We start from the raw sequence: 8,139 nt of genomic DNA, 5'->3' as shown, positions 1-8,139 counted from the left end.
TTTCGTGGAGGCGCCGCCCAGAAATGCGAGAAGGCAGCGTCTAGGTAGCGGGGTGGGCTTTTGTACCTGCCGCACGGCTCGTTTCCCCGCCATGGCATTCGGGATCATCGTCCACGTGTCGCACATCCATGGAGGGTTCCTTGGTCGCGCCTGGGTGTGGCCCAAGGACGCCCTGGCCCTGCCATCGCGCCCCCGCGGTGTGCCGCCCGCACCATCACGTATCTGACGCGGCGGCGCTGCCTGTCCCACCGGAATCCGGTTCCGCACCCTGGCGATATGACACGAAAAGTATACTGCCTGACCGATGTCGATCCGCTCCCCGGCCGGAGAAAGCGCGCGTTGACCATCACTCCCCTCTCGTCGATCAGGACGATCCGGAGCGCGTCGTGTCGAAGCTGGATCTGGCCGTCGGCGAAGGACAGCGTACGCGCCGTCGTGAGGTCAGCCGCGAAGGAGACTAGCCAACGTAGGTTGCACACCATCAGCCCAACCCAAACATTACAATTAAGAATGGTGGGAGTATATATTTTTCTTCTAAATCCGCCACTTGCAGGACATGAAAGGGCATCCGCGGTTGCTTCAACTCTGGGGATAAATATTGGAGAAGTCTTTGTTTAACGGTCCAGACATAAAAGTCGTCTTTGATAGTTTGGACTTTTGGAGCTTTTAAGGTATTTATCCAATCTAATTGGCGATCATGCATGCCATTATCTTCGATGAACGCGGTGCCACCAAAGAGGAGTGGCTGCAGTGTCTTCTGTTAAAACATGGGGAACCTATCAGGTACACCGGGCTATTGGCAACGTGAGCACCACACCATGATTCGAACGTGCACATCCTCTCCGGTCAATCAACCGAACCTGCTAGTAATTCACGGATATACTCCCTTCGTCCCAAAATAAGTGTCTCAATTTTAGCAGGGAGTAGTTCTTTGTCGATCTGGACGCGAGATAATGTCCATATAACGGCGTTTGGTCGGACTCTAGCTACCACACTCAAATCTAGGACTGGCTAGCTAGCTGCTAGGATCTACCAATGGCGCTGACCAGCTCGGCAGCAGCGTTGGCAGCAGCGTTGGCAGCAGTGCTGCTGCTGGCGTTGCAGCTCCCTGCAGCGGCGGTGGCCGACGTGCCTCCACCGCCTAACAGCTGCACCCGCATGTGCGGGAACGTGAGCGTGCCGTACCCGTTCGGCGTCGGCCCGGCCGAATGCTACTGGCCGGGCTTCAACCTCACCTGCCACACGAGCGGTCGGGAGGAGGCGCCAAGGCTGCTGCTCGGCGACGGCACCCTCCAAGTGGCGGAGATCTCCATCAAAAACAGCACGGTGCGCGTCATGCGCGCCGGCGACGTAGAAGTCGACGCTGCCGGCAACGGCTTGTTCGGCGGCGGCCTTGCGGACGACGGCCCCTACACGCTGTCGAACTCTAGCGAGCTCGTCGCAGTTGGTTGCAACGTGTATGCGATACTCCAAGAGAAGAACAAGCTCACCATGCTGAGCGGTTGTGCCTCATTCTGCGACGAAGTCGTCGTCGCAGACAATGCGACTGCGATTTATCTGGAGGAACGAGGCGCATACAACATGGGCAGCTGCCAGGCGCCCCTCATCCCCGCGCACTACGTCGGGAATGGCGTTCCGGGCCAGGTGAGGTTAAAATATTTCGGTTCGAACGGCAGCATCTACGAAATGTTGCGGGCGATGGTGTTCGTCGCGGAGCAGGGGTGGTATCCTCCGTTAGAAATGGACTATCATATACCAGATAAGATGGCAGTTCCATTTCTTCTGGACTGGCTGATCGTTGCCCCAGGTCGGCTGGCTAGCGCGGAGTTGACCGACGGCAAGTGCACCTCGGTCGAAGCCCGCGACGTCTGCAAGAGCAGCGAAAGCAGCTGCCGGAAACGTCCTAGAGGCTATATTTGCTCTTGCCGGCATGGTTACCAAGGCAATCCTTACATCACCGACGGGTGCCAAGGTTAATGTGCACTGGTTATACGCTTTTCTTTCTCATTATAGGCAGAAACGATTTTGACTTTTATTCTTCCTTGATCGATAATCCTTATAAGTGTTGGCTGCTTGTATGTAGATATCAACGAGTGCGACTTCCCTGCAAAAGACACCGAGTGCTACGGAGAATGTACCAACACACAGGGATCCTTCCAGTGTCGTTGCCCGCAAGGAACCATTGGGAACCATGCCCTGCCCAATGGCTGCGTCGAACCCGCCAAGCAGCCTGCAAAACCCAGAAACACTGGTTAGCACCGTTTTACATTACTCCCTCTGTTTTCCTTCACTCCACATATTAGCTTTGTCTAAAGTCAAAATTTACAGACTTTGACAAAGTTTATTGAAAAAACATTAACATTTACAATACCAAATCAATACTATTAGATTTATCATTGAATATATTTTAACCTCATATAAATTTTTATTGTAAAAATGTTCATATTATTTTCTATAAACTTGGTCAAACGTTATAAATTTTGACTTTGGTCAACGTTAATATTCGGACTAAATAAAAACGGAGGGAGTACACGACATTAGAAGCCTACCACTCTGCTTATGCGCACGAGCTCACGACAATAACAATATGCATATATATATTTCAGGTTTAAGCATCGGAATAGGAGTTGGCAGTGGGGCAAGTGTTATTGTCTTTATTCTCATGGTATTTTTCATGATGCAAAAGTATAAACACCAAAGGGCAATAAAATTGAGACATAAATTCTTTGAGCAAAATCGTGGTCAATTGTTGCAACAATTGGTATCTCAGAGAGCTGATATTGCAGAAAGAATGATCATAAGCTTGGAAGAGCTAGAGAAGGCAACGAACAATTTTGATAAATCTCGTGAGCTTGGTGGAGGCGGGCATGGTACCGTCTACAAAGGGATTTATCGGATCTCCATGTAGTTGCCATCAAGAAGCCTAAGGTGGTGGTGCAGAAAGAGATTGATGAGTTTATTAATGAGGTTGCTATCTTGTCCCAAGTCAACCATAGAAATGTGGTAAAACTCTATGGTTGTTGCCTTGAAACAGAGGTCCCAATGTTGGTCTACGAGTTTGTATCCAATGGGACCCTTTATGATCATGTTCATGTCAGGTCATTGTCGTGGGATGACAGGCTACACATAGCAACTGAAACAGCCAAATCTCTTGCTTACCTTCACTCGTCCGTCTCAATACCCATCATCCATAGAGATATCAAGTCTGTTAACATACTTTTGGATGATACTTTAACAGCAAAGGTAGCAGATTTTGGAGCTTCAAGGTACATTCCAATGGAGCAATCAGGGGTAACAACAATGGTGCAAGGTACAATAGGATATTTAGATCCTATGTACTTCTACACATCGCGCCTCACAGATAAGAGTGATGTGTATAGCTTTGGTGTCATTCTTGTAGAATTGTTGACTCGAAAGAAGCCCTTTTCATACATGTCCTCTGGAGGTGATAGCCTTGTTGCAAATTTTGTTACCCTGCTTGCAGAAGGTAGCTTATTGCAGATATTAGATCCACGAGTGATCGAAGAGGGAGGCATAGAAGTTGAAGAAGTTGCTAAGCTTGCGGTAACATGTGTGAAAATTAAAGGAGAGGATCGTCCAACCATGAGGCAAGTGGAAATGACACTAGAAGGCCTTCAAACATCCATGGACCATGTTCTAGATGGTCAAGTGGCCAGGGAATTTGAGAAGGTTGACGTTGCAATAATTCCACCATCAACTAATAGTACCGAAAGAAACAATGATGATTCAACAAGACAATACAGCTTAGAAGATGAGTTCATGTTATCCTCAAGGTACCCTCGGTAGGTAGGTCTGCTTAACCAAGTTTTTAGAATGTGCAATTTGATAATTAATTCAAGGATTTGTGTGCACTATTATGCTATTTATTTAAAGGTGTCACCGATCAATTTGGTCTAATGGCATTGTTGTTTTCTATGTAACAATAATGTGTGATACAATGAAAGGAATATTATTTTTGAAGCGTGCCCATGAGGAATTAAAAGAAGTATTTGTGGATTCTTGTAGTTTTTTACATTTTTTTAGGGAATGTAATTTTTTATATTCACTTATAACTTTATTCAAGCTCGACAAAATTAAAGGTACAATGCTTAGGGTCCTAGATCCAGGAAATTAAAAAATAACTCCTTTAACTAAGAACTACAGTGAAATTTCTAGAATCATCTTCTCTGCGGCATCAACATTGGCGAGGTGAAATACTATCAAGGCTTCAATCAGATCGGAGCAGCGACACCAGCACTCGTACACTTACACAAATTGGCTACCTTCATAGGTTTCAGAAACCCTCTTTACTTGCCCATCCAAAAAGATGGGAAGCCATGAGCGTTGAACGTACTTGGGACGAGGTTAATCCCCAAAAGGGACAAGTCGTCGAACCACAAGATCTTCAATAGATCACCAAAGCATGACTCCAAAATCATAATGGATCGCACCAACAAAAGTAAAAGGAACACTAGCACAAACTATATGAACGTCTATGCGAGGACATAAACATAAAATCTGCAATGTCAGACACATCAAACCTGCAGAGACACAAACTGTCTGGCTCTTTAGCGTACCCTGATAATACTTTGCCACGGCAGGAAAAGAATCAAAGCATCTTTATTCTTGATAGCATGCTAGGATGTTGCCAATGAAAACTGAAGACATGAAGCTAATAAAACTTTTGAATACAACTACGGAGATGGAAGTTTCCCTCACCTCGCAGCATGACAGCTAGATGCATGGGGAACCAATGAAACTTTTGGCAGTTGAACCGGTAGAACCTTAGCCTCTCATTGATGTATATGCAATTGGTTACATGATCCCTCAATTTGTTACTCGAGGGAGTTGATGAGTCCCTTTTTGCATCACTAAATTATCCCTTGTTTCTGCATAATAGTTCTAGGATTTTTGAAATTTTACCGTGCCCGTGCACCCTTTTTCACTGATTTCACTAGGTTCCCAAAGAAGAAGGTTATTTTGTGGAGAGAGGATTATGTGGGATAAACCAGCCACGCAGGGCTTTCCAGAGGCAAAGACGTGTGGTACGAACATGGATGCTCATACGATACGACACTATCACCACCTGGTCAACTACTTCAACCTCGTGTGACCGGATTTCGCAGGTGACAAATAGAGAGGCCAGAACCATGAAGCGGAATTGGAAAACTTCACTTCTAGGAGTGATCCATAGGAGGAATCGGCAGAAGGGCACCGCTACACCATCAAGGGGACTACGATATCGATCTTCATCATCATCGTCATCCACATCCTCAACATCATTCATCTCATTGTAATACCAAACCCTGATTTGGATTCTTGTGTGTGTTACATTAATCATTCATCTGCAATTTCCATGAAAGCTTTTATGGTGCATGTTGTCTCTATGTCTAATTACACCGCCGTGTTCTCAAGTATACGGAGGAACCCTAGTATGTGTATGAGCCGAAGGACTAAAAGATAGATGATTCTCTTTGTTTGTTGTGTTAATTATTTTTCATGATGTTGTGTGAAGTCGACCTCACAACATTTTTCATGGACTTAGAAGGATTTTACTCTCCAAGGGAAACAACGAAGAAGAGGTATTGCAATGACAAAAGCTACCACCCTCTCAATGCGGAACTTAGATAGGGGAATAACGGAGACCGCTTTAGCTATGTTCACGTGGAGACCCTTAATCATTGTTGCCTTTATCCGGCAGGAAAGGGCCAGTGATGGCGTATGTGACACGGAGCTACAATAGTATGCATGTATCAGTACTTGGTTTCACTCACATATAGAAACATATAAAGTGGCCCGGTTCTCGAAACCTAAAATTGTGCATCCGCACAATTAAGTAACATACATACTAGTGATGAATCCAATCTCTATTATAATGCCTTAGCCCTACTGTAAATTTTATTATTTTCATTAGTCTCTTGTTCTTTATTTTTATCCTTGCGCACTTTAATTCTCGTCACAACAACTCTTGTTTTGACTCTCGCATCGCTTTTGCTTGGAATCACAATTAACTTGGAGCCACATTTTGATAAACCTCTACAAGGCATAAAGACCACTTCGTAGCTCCATGTAGGATTGATACTCTTACTCTGAAATACTACAACTCAACCCTGCACACTTGTATGACATCGGTTTTTATCGGTTCCCCCTCATCTACAGTGGCCACTTCGCCACCACGAGAGGCGCGAACCAGGAAACTGAGTTGGAGTATAGTCTAACTTGTTTTTCATGTTTGTTTTGTGTGTTCATGTAGCGACGGGTCGACGGTGGGGGCAACGTCGTAGCTAATAAAAAGTCCCACAACTTCGTCTTTGTCCTGGTGTGGTCATCATGGCTGATACGACACACATCGGGGAGTCTGTGGTGTTGTCTTCCCGTGGATTGTCGATTTTAGACCTAGTGGATGATTTTCCATTGCTTCGACCTATCAAGGCAGTGATGGTGGCAAGTTGGAGTCCGTTCATATGGCCAATGGTTACCCCGTTTCACCTTTTTGTGTTCCCGATCTTCTTCCTAGACAATAGGGCAACGAAGCGGCGTCCAGCAACCTACCATGAAGGGGTATTTCCCCGACCACGGTGCGATTAATGATCTTATCTTCTCACCCATTGGGGGTGGCCGGCTCATGCGGCTTTTCAAAACCTATCAGGTTAGTACAGCTTATGCAGGTTTGATCTTCTATAGTTTTTCATCGGAGTCTCGAGGAAAAGTGAAAGTAAATGTGAAAGTGAACTTTGATGTAATTTATAGTTGTGTCAAAGATTTTTTTTTGTCCATCTATGAGTCATATTATTTGATCTTATGTAATTTATTTATTTTAATGAATAAAGTCACATCATTCTAAAAAATAATTTCAAGGGGGTAGCAAGCCGAGCTCACCCGTGCTTTCCGTGAACAAATAATACACATACTTAGAGCATCTCCAATAGATGATGTAAAATAGCTCGGGATCATTTTTAGCAAAAACACTGCTCCAATAGATGATGTAGATGCAAATATTGTTACTCAAGATTTGCTCTAGATGTAAAAATAGGGGTACCAAGTGATGCAAATTTGCATCACTTGGATGCTCCAGAGAAAATTTTACATCACCAGGGGACCACGTGTAAAATTTGCATTACCAAGTGCTATTTTTACATCACCAAGTGCTCCAACTTGATGTAATATACGACACCCACAAGAAGACAGTCATGATGTATTTTGCAACACCTATTTTATATCATCTGTTGGAGTTGGAGATTTTTGGTGATAATAAAACCACCTTTTGGTGATTTATATTTTACTCCAACCACAATTTAATGATGTAAACTAGATCATCCATTATAGATGTTCTTAGTTACTGGCTCGCTTAGGATGTACAAACAAACCAAAGAGAACTTAAGCCACTATTCAAACATTAATCCTTCTGTTTTCCTTCTGTTTGCGTAGCCTCATGCGGCCTCCTTTGGTTTATATAATTCTAAAAATGAAGATAACACACATAGAAATTTGATAGGATCTCCTAGACTCAGTTGCTTGGTTAACATGATTAGAAAAAACACATAAATCCTAATTAAAATAGTCAAATCAGAATCAAACCACGTCCACGTGATTAGGTGTAATTAGCGTGTCATTATTTCACTAAGGATCTCGGTCATTTTGTGTTTGAAATTTTTATAAAAAGAGGTCCAAATAAATTGTAAAATTCCTATATTTTTCCTTTGAAACTGAAGGTAAAGGAATATTTACTTCATTTTCATTTGCTATTTTTTTAATAAAAGGAGAACTTCTTTTTTGTTCCTATGTTTTTTCTCCACTTTTCCTTTGAACGAAATGAGAACTTTGTTTTTTGGAGGGAAAGTTCAAGGCTCGTGGCTTCGTCTAAGCCAGCCTGCAACACACAACACACAACACCACATGTACGCGTGCGCGCACACACACACACCATTACACACCCGCTATGCTCCTACCAAGATCTACAACCTATACGCACATGGCACACTTCAAGAAACTTCTTTAGCCATCCGACTGTGTGAACGACGGGTATATCATCATCCCTGTGGCCGGTAGACATGTGAGGTTTTGCAAGGGAAAAATACCGCAGATGTGACACCCACATCGATCCCATGGATGTGATCGATCTTGGGCCGGCTGGGTAAT

General features: G+C 44.2%; 1 pseudogene; it reads left to right on the top strand.

Moving 5' to 3' along the window:
- The first annotated feature begins 1,035 nt into the window (after window positions 1-1,035).
- Window positions 1,036-3,807, top strand: LOC119316677 (annotated as a pseudogene).
- Window positions 3,808-8,139: the final 4,332 nt, after the last annotated feature.

This window comes from Triticum dicoccoides, chromosome 6A, assembly GCF_002162155.2.
Source record: "Triticum dicoccoides isolate Atlit2015 ecotype Zavitan chromosome 6A, WEW_v2.0, whole genome shotgun sequence".
NCBI lineage: Eukaryota > Viridiplantae > Streptophyta > Magnoliopsida > Poales > Poaceae > Triticum > Triticum dicoccoides.
The sequence above is the reverse complement of the archived record's forward strand: the minus strand, read 5'-3'. Positions and strand labels throughout refer to the sequence as shown.